This window comes from Callithrix jacchus, chromosome 15 (genome assembly GCF_049354715.1).
Source record: "Callithrix jacchus isolate 240 chromosome 15, calJac240_pri, whole genome shotgun sequence".
NCBI classification, from domain to species: domain Eukaryota; kingdom Metazoa; phylum Chordata; class Mammalia; order Primates; family Cebidae; genus Callithrix; species Callithrix jacchus.
Window position 1 is genome coordinate 34,062,878 of NC_133516.1, and position 12,479 is coordinate 34,075,356.

Genomic DNA, 12,479 nt, shown 5'->3' on the forward strand with positions numbered 1-12,479 from the left:
CTGAAGCAGGTGGATCACTTGAAGTCAGACATTTGAGACCAGCCTGGCCAACATGGCAAAACCCCATCTCTACCAAAAATACAAAAATTAGCCAGGCGTGGTGGCACAAACCTGTAATCCTAGCTACTCCAGAGGCTGAGGTATGAGAATTGCTTGAACTCAGGAGGCAGAGGATGCAGTGGGCAGAGATCACACTACTGCACTCCAGGTTAGGTGACACAGGAAGAACTGTCTCAAAAAAAAAAAAAAAAAAAGCCAGGCGCAGTGGTTCACACCTGTAATCCCAGCACTTTGGGAGGCCAAGGCAGGCAGATCACTTAATGTCGTGAGTTTGAGACTACCCTGACCAACATGGTGAAACCCCATCTCTACCAAAAATACAAAAATTTAGCCGGGCGTGGTAGTGGGTGCCTGTAATTCCAGCTATTCGGGAGGCTGAGGCAGGAGAATTGCTTGAACCTGGGAGGTGGAAACTAGTAAGCTAAGACTGTGCCACTGCACTCCAGCCTGGGCAACAGAGACTCCTTCTCAAAAAAAAAAAAAAAAAAAAAAAAAATTGCTTAATCTTAATAAATGAGTGTTCATTTTACTATTCTTTTGACTTTTGCTTGAAAGTTTTCATAATAAAAAGTTGGAAAAATTGAGAAGCATTTCCTTTCCTAATTTGGACCAACTCTGAAATATACTGTCAAGTGAGAAAAGCTAAGGGCAGAACTTAGTGTAGAATTAAAAAGGATGATGTGTGAATCCCCCTTGAATAAAATATCCCTGGAAGAATACACAAGAAACAGATTATTATAAACAGCAAGTACTGACTTACTATAGGTATAGGATAAAGGTAGAACAGAGATTTCTCACTATACTTTTTTACCCTGGGTCTACCATTTTTCCACTATTTTGTAATCTACTGAAATTGTTAAATGTCATAAAATATGTCCTCTTTTAATACACAATACTAAGTGGCCTAGAAAGCAGAAATTATCCCAAACCTAAAATAAAGTCCATGTCAAAAACCAGATCCTGGCCAGGTTCGGTGGTTCACGCCTGTAATCCTAGCACTTTGGGAGGCCAAGGTGGGCGGATCACGAGGTCCAGAGATGAAGACCATCCTGGCCAATATAGTGAAACCCCATTTCTACTAAAATATGAAAAATAAATTAGCCAGGCATGGTGGCACGTGCCTGTAGTCCCAACTACTCAGGAGGCTGAGCCAGGCGAATAGCTTGAACCCAGGTGGCGGAGGTTGCAGTAAGCCAAGATAGCACCACTGCGCTCCAGCTTGGTGACAAAGCAAGACCCCGTCCCCCTAAAAAAAAGATGCTTATAGTTATAATTCTAAAGCAAACATCTTTAAGTATTCTTATCAAAGAAAATTTGTTTATTTTTGAGACAGAGTCTCACTCTGTCGAGCGGTTTCAGTTCACTGCAATCTCTGCCTCCCGAGTAGCTGGAATTACAGGCTTACACCATCATGCCCAGCTAATTTTTGTATTTTTAGTGTAGACGGGGTTTTACCATGTTGGTCAGGCTGGTATCGAACTCCTGACCTCGTGATCCAGCCGCCTCAGCTTCCCAAAGTGCTGGGATTACAGGCGTGAGCTGCTGTGCCCAGCCTTCCAGAGAAAATCTTTTAAACCCAAGGTTAGAGCTTTAAGTAAAAATTTGCTCAATAATTACTACGACATATGAGATCATGTATACTGTAATAATTTTTTTTTTAAATATTAAAAAAAAATTTTTTTGAGACAGAGTTTCGCTCGTTACCCAGGTTGGAGTGCAATGGCGCAATCTCAGCTCACCGCAACCTCCGCCTCCTGGGTTCAGGCAATTCTCCTGCCTCAGCCTCCTGAGTAGCTGGGATTACAGGCATGCGCCACCACGCCCAGCTAATTTTTTGTATTTTTAGTAGAGACGGGGTTTCACCATGTTGGCCAGGATGGTCTCGATGTCTTGACCTCGTGATCCACCGCCTTGGCCTCCCCAAGAGCTGGGATACAGGCTTGAGCCACCACACCTGGCCAACATTTTTTTTTTAATTAAAGACGGCGTTTCACCATGTTGGTCAGGCTGGTCTTGAACTCCCGACCTCAGGTGATCCACCTGCCTTGGCCTCCAAAGTACCTGGATTACAGGCGTGAGCCACCACGCCCAGCCATAACTTTTTTTTTTTTTTGCGAGAGTCTCACTCTGTCACCCAGGCTGGAGTGCAATGGCGCCATCTCAGCTCACTGCAACCTCTGCCTCCCAGGTTCAAGCGATTCTCCTGCCTCAACCCACCACCATGCCCAGCTAATTGTAATAACTTTCAATTACTTTCCTTGATCACATTCTTAACTAAAACAACACAAGAGGCTGGGCACAGTGGCTCATGACTGTAATCCCAACACTTTGGGAGGCCAAGGCAGGCAGATCACAAGGTCAGGAGTTCAAGACCAGCCTGGCCAACATGGTGAAACCCCATCTCCACTAAAATACAAAAATTAGCCATGCATGGTGGTGTGGGCCTATAATCCCAGCTACTTGGGAGGCTGAGGCAGGAGAATTACTTTAACCCAGGAGGTGGAGGTGGTAGTAAGCCAAGATCACACCACTGCTCCCAAGCCTGGGCAACAGTGCAAGACTCTGTCTCAAAACAATTTAAAAAAAAAAAAAAAAGAGACAATTGGTAATAAAGCAGTCCAATCACTTCAAACTAATATGTGGTTCATTCTATGAGATTCCTGGTCCACTAAATTTAAAAACTTGCCCGGCACACTGGCTGAAGCCTGTAATCCCAGCACTTTGGGAGGCCAAGTCAGGAGGATTGCTTGAGGTCAGTTGGGCAACAGTTCGAGATATAGTGTACACAAAAATTTTAAAATCAGCCAGTCATGGTAGCCTGTGCGTATGGTCCTAGTTACCCAGGAGGCTGAGGCAAGATCCTTTGAGTCTAGGAGTTGGAGGCTGCAATGAGTTATGATCACACCACTGCACTCCAGCCTAGGCTACAGAGCAAGATCCTGTATCTAAAACAACTTTTAGGCCAGGTATAGTAGCTCATGCCTGGAGTTTAAGACCAGCTTGGGCAACATAGTGAGACCACTGTCTCTACAAAAAAGTGAAAAAAGTAATTTAAAAACTGTATAATAGGCAGAATAGTAAAACACTGTACTCAGCAACTCCCCAAGAAATACTGAGCACAAAATTATTTCCCAACATTTCCCAAATTCTCTATTATCTCTTTAACATCCAAAAATATATCCCCATTCAAAAATGAGTAATGAATAACTGCTATATAAAAAATCCAAATCTTCACATCATCAAGAAGAAAAATACTAAATCGATTCCTTAAGTCTAAATAGACACACTGCATAAACACTAAAGGTAAATTCCAGTAAGCTGGAAAAAGAAAATGCAAAATGACATTACCAATTAATCTCTCATTTTGTATGTTAATGCATTTTAAACAGGAAGATGCTGCTAACAAAATATTAAAACATGTAGACTAATTAAAAGGCTTCATAGAAAAGACAGGGTAAGGAAAAACCGAGACCAACATGACATGGCCAAGGACGAGTCATTTGTGACTCAAAAAATAACTAATACAAACACTCCAAAACTATTTCCTCAACAAATGGAAAGCCAGAGCGCTGCCACTGCAGTAAGAGAAAGCCAGACAAAAACCGTCTAGGAAGAGAAGTTGTTAAGCAAACGCTTCTGACACCCCAGTTGAAAAATACTATAACCCTCGGAAACAGACTCCCGGGAAGCTTGGGGGGGGCACTCTGGGGTTTGGCTCCAGGCTGCCGCACCCACACACCTCTCTCCCCAACGCTTCCCTCCTTCATCGGGATGGGAGGAGTGGCCGGAAAGCTCCGCCCCCGTCGCACGGTCCAAGAGCCGGCCGGGTGCTGGGAAAGGTGGCACACAGCCGAGAGAAGAGAGAGCCCGCCCAGGTGACTGGAACTGGAGGCGGAGACACAGTCCGGGAAGGGGGCCGCCGTATAGTACGGAAGATGGAGCCCCCCCGGCCGGTACGGAACGAAGACTAAGAGGATTGGAAGGAACAATATGACAAGAGAAATAAACCGTGCCCCTCCTCCAGGTAGGGGCGGACACACCCCGCCCCCCACTCCGGGCGGAAGAGTTACTCTCGGGAAGCTTCTCTTGGGGAGTGGAGGAAGAACGTGGAGGCCCCGCCCCCAGGACAAGAATCAAGAGGAGGAAAAGTCCTGTAAGGCCCGGGGCCCAGCCTCCTGGCAGACCGGCCCGCCCCCTCCTCGCCAGCGGCCCAAGCAGGTGCCGCCCCTCCCCCAGCTCGGCGCCCACTCTGCCGCCCAGCCGGCCGCGAGCCCCGCTTCCTTGAGCCCCTCCCGGAGCGCCGCCTCCCTCCATTTCCCACTCACCTTCCCAGGCGGCTCCGCCGCTGCCCACCCCCCGACCCCGCCAGCGGCCACAGTTCACACACACACAGCCTCGGGTCCCGCACTCACGCTCCACTCACACACACACACAACGCGACCACGGCCCCACAGCGGCCCACATATTATGCGTCACTCGCGCGCTACGTGCACCGCGCGCGCGCGCGCGCGCGCCGACTTGGCGCGAGGACCGCGAGCAAGGGGCGGGAGGAGAATGACCGCGCGATTGGAGGAAAATTGAAGAGTCCCGGGGATGCCTGGGAAATGAAGTTCCGCGTCTAGGGGCGGGCCCACCAGTCCCAATTAATGCATGAGCCCCTCGTCCCGCGCATTGACTTTTGGGATTTGTAGTTTTTTTTTGATAGATGCGAACTGCTGAGTACTCATTGGCTGCTTAGGAAGGCGGAAGTGAAAAGTGAGGGAGCCAGTCCTTTCAAGACAGTGGTATAGTTGCCTGATGCTTTTTTAGTATCTTTTTCTGACCTGTGTGCGCAAAGAGCCTCTGTTTTATTCTACCATTTGCCCCATCTTACCTAGAACATACAGTGACCTAAGAAAATATTTCTCATAAACTTATCAGAAATCACAGCACTCATTAAACAGAAGGCACTAGTTTTTCCTTTGTTTGTTTGTTTTTTGTTTTTTGTGACAGGGTCTTGCTCTGTTACCCAGGCTGGAATACGGTGAAGATCTCAGCTCACTGCAACCACCGCCTCCCAGGATCAAACAGTCCTTCCACCTCAGCCTCCAGTTGAGACTACAGGTGCACGCTACCACACCCAGCTAATTTTTGTTTTTGTTTTGTGTGTTTGATAGAGACATGGTTTCTCCGTGTTGGCCAGGCTGTTCTCGAACTCCTGGGCAGAAGCGGTCCACCCACCTTGGCCTCCCAAAGTGCTTGGAACCCCACTTCTTTTTTTTCTTTTATTTTTATTTATTTATTTTTTTTTTTTTTGAGACGGAGTTTCGCTCTTGTTACCCAGGCTGGAGTGCAATGGCGCAATCTCGGCTCACCGCAACCTCCGCCTCCTGGGTTCAGGCAATTCTCCTGCCTCAGCCTCCTGAGTAGCTGGGATTACAGGCACACGCCACCATACCCAGCTAATTTTTCGTATTTTTAGTAGAGACGAGGTTTCACCATGTTGACCAGGATAGTCTCGATCTCTTGACCTCGTGATCCACCAGCCTGGGTCTCCCAAAGTGCTAGGATTACAGGCTTGAGCCACCACACCTGGCCTTCTTTTTATTTTATTTTTTATTATTTTTTATTTTTATTTTTATTTTTGAGACGCAGCCTCACTCTGTCACCTATGCTGGAGTGCATTGGCTCCATCTCAGCTCACTAAAGCCTCAACCTCCTACGCTCAAGCTATCGTCGCATCTCAACCTCCCAAATAAGTGAGACTATGGGTGTGCACCACCACACCCAGCTAATTTTTTAAATTTTTGGTAGAGACGGAATCCACTGTGTTGTCCAGATTAGTCTTGAACTCCTGGGCTCAAGCAATTCTCCTGCCTCGGCCACCCAAAACTGTTGGGATTACGGACATGAGCCACCACACCCAGTCTCTGTTTTGTTTTGTTTTTTGAGACAAAGTTTTGCTCTTGTTGCCCAGGCTGGAGTGCAATGGTGCAATCTCAGCTCACCACAATCTCCGCCTCTCAGGTTCAAGTGATTCTCTTACCTCAGCCTCCCAAGTAGCTGGGATTACAGGCATGTGCCACCACACCCAGCTAATTTTGTGTTTTCAGTAAAGATGCGGTTTTGCCATATTGGCCAGGCTGCTCTTGAACTCCCGACCTCAGGTGATCTGCCCGCCTCAGCCTTCCAAAGTGCTGGGATTACAGGGGTGAGCCACCATACCTGGCAGCCTCTGTTTTTTTTGTTGTTGTTGTTCAAGACCTAGCCTGTATGAATCAATAGATATTATTGCCAGGTATTATACATGAGGCAGAGAAATGAAAAATCAGGCCAGGCACGGTGCCTGTAATCCCAGCTACTTGGGAGGCTGAGGCAGAAGAATCACTTGAACCCAGGAGGTGGAGGTTGCAGTGGGCCAAGGTTGAGATTGCGCCACTGCACTCCAGCCTGGGTAACAGTGAGACTCCATCTCAAAAAAAAAAAAAAAATTCTCAAGTGTGCACTTGGCCATGGGGGGAGATAAAAAGTAGTGAAAATCAAAAGCTTGTAGATTAAGGCAGGACTAACGTCACAGGTCACTTAATTCAATTTCTTCATGTTGTTGGTGAAAATGAGGCCCAGAAGGAGTGAGCAACTTGCCCAACATCACACAACCAATTAACAGCAGAACCAGAAGTCTCCTTACACTGACCAGCGGTCCCCTTTGGAGGACATAGAGGATAAACATGACTCCACAATTGAGCAGAATCTTGACTGGACAAGATCCTACCCAACCTTCAAGGCCTTAAGCAGCTCATTATCTCTCTGGGAATCCTGAGCAAGTCTCTGTACATTTCCATGAGTTTTCATGGCCAATGTGTCACATGAACAGAAGACACAGCAAGCCTGCTGCCGTGTTCAGGTTCCACAGTCAGTAAGGAGCCTGAATGCTGGGTCCCTTGGTTTCATTCCCCACTAGATCCATTTCCCTCTTTCCAGAAAAGAGACCATCCTCCTCTTAAATGTGCAACTTGGAGCTGCTGCTCAAAGCAAAGATTCTCGAATGTGTGCTAGGAGTGCCACAGACATGTCACCTCTCTTCACTTCTTTCTCCTGCCACAACACACAGCTCTCTTCTCTGTGCTTCTGGAACTTTGCCTCTGTCAGTAATTGCCACTATCATTTCTTTCAACTTTAGAGCATGTTGGGCTCTGAGCTAAGTGTTCTTGCCACACACTCATTTAATCCTCACTACTTCACTACACACACAGGGAAGATATGGCTAATCACCTTTACAGATGAGAAATCTGGACCCAGAGGGATAGATCAAGGAATGGAAACCACATGCCTCTCCTCCGACACTCCTTCAGGTTACTTCCCCACTGGCTGGGGTCCTAAAAGGCAGAGAGCCCTTAGGGGAGCTCAAGGCCCAGCTCACCAGCTCCTGGCACTGCCTCAGCCTACCACCAGATGGCACTGCTTCCTTTCAGAAATGCAACCTGGCACTCAGTGTTTCAGGCCTGTAATCCCAGCACTTTGAGAGGCTGAGAATATCTTGATCCCCCAAGAGATCAAGACCAGCCTGGGCAACATAGAGGAACACCCTCACCCCCACCCCCACTCCACTGTCTCTACAAAATATTTTATTTTTATTTATTTAATTTATTTATTTATTTATTTATTTGAGACAGAGTTTCACTCTTGTTGCCCAGGCTGGACTGCAACCATAACCTCCACCTCCCGGGTTCAAGCGATTCTCCTGCCTCAGCCTCCCTAGTAGCTGGGATTACAGGCACATGCCACCACACCTGGCTAATTTTGTATTTTTCGTAGAGAAGGGGTTTCTCCGTGTTGGTCAGTCTGATCTCGAACTCCCAACGTCAGGTGATCCCCCAGCCTCGGCCTCCCAAAGTGCTGGGATTACAGGCATGAGCCACCCAAAATAAATTTTTTATTTTTATTTTCTTTAAAAAAGCAGAAACTCAGCCTGGGGTCCTGGGTTGATGATGGGAGCAAGAAGCATTAAGGAGGGGCTTTGGAGAACCCAGGGCCTAAGAGGCTGGGGAAGCAGAGCAGAAGATGAGCAGGGCCTGTCCAGCAGCCACACCCTCAGGAATCTGCACTCTGTAACTCCTGTAGCCTCCTCTACCCCTGCCAACACCTCCCCCTCCCTGACATGCACACAGCCATGCACCTACAGACACCCCTAAACACCTCCTTCCCACCTCTGGGAAGGAGAAGGGGGAGCACCCAGGCTTTCCCAACTGCACACACATTCCAAGTGTGCTTGGTGACACATTTCACTGTTCAAGTATTACATTTGCCAGATACACAAGCATGCATTAGGCACCCAGTCCTCACAACAAATACTTTCACATCTAAGCATATGAACACACAAAGCTACAGACAATCCAGGGCCACATCCTGGCTTGGTTCTGGCACATGGGTCCTGCATCACTGGAAGGAGATTTATTGGCATCTTTGGTGGGACATCTTTGGACTCTGTCTTACCCTGCCCTGCCTCTTCCACCCCCTGCTCTGTAGTGTGCCTGAGAAAGAAGAAGCCTCATCTGAAAGAGCGAGGAGTGCTTTTGGAGCTGCCCAGAAGCAGAGAAAATGCAAGAAGAGCCCAGCCCTGGCCCCAGGACCAAGGCCTACAGATAGGCATGCTCTACCTACTCCCACGTCCAAGCACACCCACTACCTGGGTAGGAAAGTGGACAGCAGCAGGTTCTCTGGGCCTCAGTCTTCTCCTTCACTCTCCTCCCTCTCCTGCTCCCATCCTTCTACGAGCTTTTCACTCCCAGCACCTTCTAGGCTTACCCAGGTGCACCCACCAGCTCATCCTTACCCTGGTGTCACCCCACAATTCCTGTGCTTCCTCCAGCAATGCCCTTCCCTAGGGCTGGGAAGTGAGGCCAGCTGTCCCATATCCACCCCTGCTCTCCTTTAGGCTAGACAAGACTGCTACTGCAAGTGTCCAGGAGTGTCACAGAAGCTACCAATTAGAGGCTCAAGGTTACCATCCTTGAGAACACCAGCCTAGACAAAGAGGAAATCCCAGTCATTCACTGGGTGCCCTGCTCCTGCCTCGTGGCCCTGATAGCCCCCCAGAGAAAATGAGGAGAGGGAATGCCACTCCATTTCCCAAAGGGTGTGTAATTATGTCTGATTACATTCACATCCACCACTCTCACTTTACAGAGAAAGAAACAGATGCCACAAAGTCAACAATGTAAGTGCCCACATGGTCCATGGGCACAAGTACTGGGGAGATAAAAAAGCAAGCACACCCAGCCTCTTTTGCCTCAGGTTCCTGGGGTTGGAAATCCTTCCAGGAGGAAGAAGAGTGGAATTAACATTGGGGAGAGGGTCTGTGTTGGCCTGGCCTCCAAGCTCTCAGAAACCCCTGTATTTGTTTTTTATTTCTGTATTTTCTTGAGACGGAGTCTCGCTCTGTCCCCAGGCTAAAAGGCAATAAAGCAGTCTCTTCTCACTGCAACCTCTGCCTCCTGGGTTCAAGTGATTTTCCTGTCTCAGCCTCCTGAGTAGCTGGGATTACAGGTGCACACCACCACACCTGGCTAGTTTTTTGTATTTTTAGTAGAGATGGGGTTTCATCATGTTGCCCAGGCTGGTCTGGAACTCCTGACCTCAAGTGATCCACCCACCTTGGCCTCCCAAAGTGCTGGGATTACAGGTGTGAGCCACTGTGCCCGGCCCAGAATGATCTTTAGCTACTCAGGAGGCTGACACAGAATTGCTTGAACTGGCACCCTGGAGGTGGAAGCTGCAGTGGGCCAAGGTCACGCCACTGCACTCCAGCCTGGGCTATGGAGCAAGACTCCATCTAAAAAAAATAAACAAATAAATAATTTTAAAATAAAAATAAAAATCATTCTTATGGCTAGGCGTGGTGGCTCACGCCATAATCCCAGCACTTTGGGAGGCCGAGGCTGATGGATCACCTAAGGTTGGGAGTTCTAGACCAGCCTGGCCAAGATAGCAAAACCCTATCTCTACTAAAAAGGTACAAAATTTATCCGGCTGTGCGCCTGTATCCCAGCTACTCAGAGTCCTGAGGCACAAGAATTGCTTGAACCCAGTGAGCCGAGATTGCTCCACTGCACTCCAGCCTAGGTGACAGAGCAAGACTCTGTCTCAAAATAAAATAAAAAAATGATAATAATAATAATATTTGAAATTAAAGAAAAGAGAGGGGGGGCCTAGAGAAAAATGGCTTTGTCAAATGGGACAAATTCAGAGGTTAGAGATCCACCCATCACCTGAAGTAAATACCTCTACCGTGGGCCTGGCCCTCTTGGAGATGTTGCCAGATACAGCCTGGAGTACCCAGTTAGGCCTGGGAGCCAAAATCCTCAAGGAGAGGAGTTTCTAGGTGTAGAGGGTGTCATGGGCTCTTACTGTGGGGAAGCTCTTCTTCATCCCTTAGAGATGGAGATGTCTCTCTATGAAAAGTCACATGATATTCCTAAGGGGAGCCCCCTTTGCCCTGCTCCTGCTTCACCAGGCCCAGACTTGTCACAAGATAGCCTTCTATGAAGTCACAAAGCTGGCTGCCCCACCACAGGACCAGGGACCAGGGCAACCAGGGACTAGTGGGCATGACTTTGGGGGAGAAAGGACTTCATAAGCAGCCTGTAGACTCTGGAGAGAGGTGTAGAGTCTGGAGGAGCTCACCAGACCAGCCTCAGGCTCTAGTGGGTGAGAAGGGTTGTTGGAGACTCCAGATGGGGTCAGTTTCTCTGGTCTCAGTCATCACCAAAAGATGAGAATGGTTGGGGTCTGAGCCTGTATTCCTTAACCATTGTCCTGTCCTTTGAGACCCTAGGGCAGGAGGAGGACCCTTGACCCAGCTGAGTACATATAAGTGTCCTGATCACTGATGTTCTGGGTGATCTATTGAAAGAGGAGGTTAAGGCCCCTGATCCAGGGACCAGATATTCTCCTCAGTGCCATCCCTCTATGACTATCTTTTTTTTTTTTTTTTTTTTTTTTTTTTTTTCCTTTTTTGAGATGAAGTTTCACTCTTGTTGCCCAGGCTGGAGTGCAGTGGCATAATCTTGGCTCACTGAGATGTACATTTTCCGGGTTCAAGCGATTTTCATGCCTCAGCCTCTCAAGTAGTTGGGATTACAGGTGCCTGCCACCACACCTGTAAATTTTGTATTTTTAGTAGAGACAGGGTTTCAACATGTTGGCCAGGCTGGTGTCGAACTCCTAACCTCAGATGATCCACCTACCTCGGCCTCCCAAAGTGCTGGGATTACATGTATGAGCCATGCCTGACTATCCATTCCTACCTGTTTCCTGGGCAAGCACATAGACCAAACTCGGCTGCAAAGCAGCCCTGGGCTGGGCGAGGTGGCTCACACCTGTAATTCCAGCACTTTGGGAGGCCGATGTGGGCAGATCACGAGTTCAAGAGATCGAGACCATCCTGACCAACATGGTCATCTCTACTGAAAAATACAAAAATTAACTGGGTGTGGTAGCACACACCTGTAGCCCCAGCTACTTGGGAGGCTGAGGCAGAATAATCACTTGAACTGGGAGGCAGAGGTGGTGAACTGGGAGGCAGTGAGCCGAGATTGTGCCACTGCACTCCAGCCTGGTGTCAGAGCCAGACTCTGTCTCAAAAAAAAAGAAGAAAAGCAACCCTGGTAGCCTTGGTAGCCTGGAACCCCTAACTGCTGGATTACACAGAGGAAGAAGAGTGTCAGAAGAAACTAGAGTGCTCAGTGCCTACTCTCTCCAAAGGGTAGAGAATCCCACCTACTGAAGAGCCAATCCAGGGGAGAAAACAGAAAACCACTCAGGGAAGAAAGGGTCATTCCATAAAATGTGGAAACTCAGTTACTGCCTCGGAAGGTCACACTTTGTAAGTGGGGCTTGGGATCAGCCACTGGATGGAAGCTTTGTCTAAAAACAGAAGGCGGGGCAAGGGTGGCTCACGCCTGTAATCACAGCACTTTGGGAGACCGAGGTGGGCAGATCACCTGAGGTCAGGATTTCAAGACAAGCCTGGCCAACATGGTGAAACCCTGTCTCTACTAAAAATACAAAAATCAGCTGGATGCTCCTGTAAACCCAGCTACTCGGGAGGCTAAGGCAGGAGAATCCCTTGAAACCGAGAGGCAGAGGTTGCCGTGGGCAGAGATCATGCCACTGCACTCCAGCCTGGGGGACAGAGATATTTAAAAAAAAAACAAGTGAACAAACCTCTGTTTTCAGTTAGGATTCCTGAGCCCTCGCCCTGTGCCCTATGTCTCCAGTGTTGAGGAGAATGCAGCACAGGCCCTGCCCTCAAGGCTCACAGTCTAGGGCGTGATTGACCATGCCCAGCTCCTTCCCTTAAAATGAAGGCTACTATTCCCAGAAGTCAGGGGTAGCCTTGAACCCAAGAGCCTTTTATCCCTGTCCAGGGCACTCCATTT

At 48.4% G+C, this 12,479-nt stretch overlaps 1 protein-coding gene across 21 annotated transcripts in view; it reads right to left on the bottom strand.

The window, feature by feature from the left end:
- The window catches only part of DCAF1 (DDB1 and CUL4 associated factor 1), a 100,106-nt gene extending 89,591 nt beyond the window's left edge, over nt 1–10,515 (bottom strand). For 13 of the 21 annotated variants that reach the window (XR_013527332.1, XR_013527331.1, XR_013527333.1 and 10 more), the window contains exon 1: nt 4,386–4,520. The gene's annotated coding sequence lies outside the window, so the exon portion shown is untranslated. Of the gene's footprint in view, nt 1–4,385; nt 4,521–10,307 lie in introns of those variants that run through there. The other 8 variants (XR_013527335.1, XR_013527334.1, XM_054246204.2 and 5 more) reach the window with 3 other exon arrangements.
- Nucleotides 10,516–12,479: the final 1,964 nt, after the last annotated feature.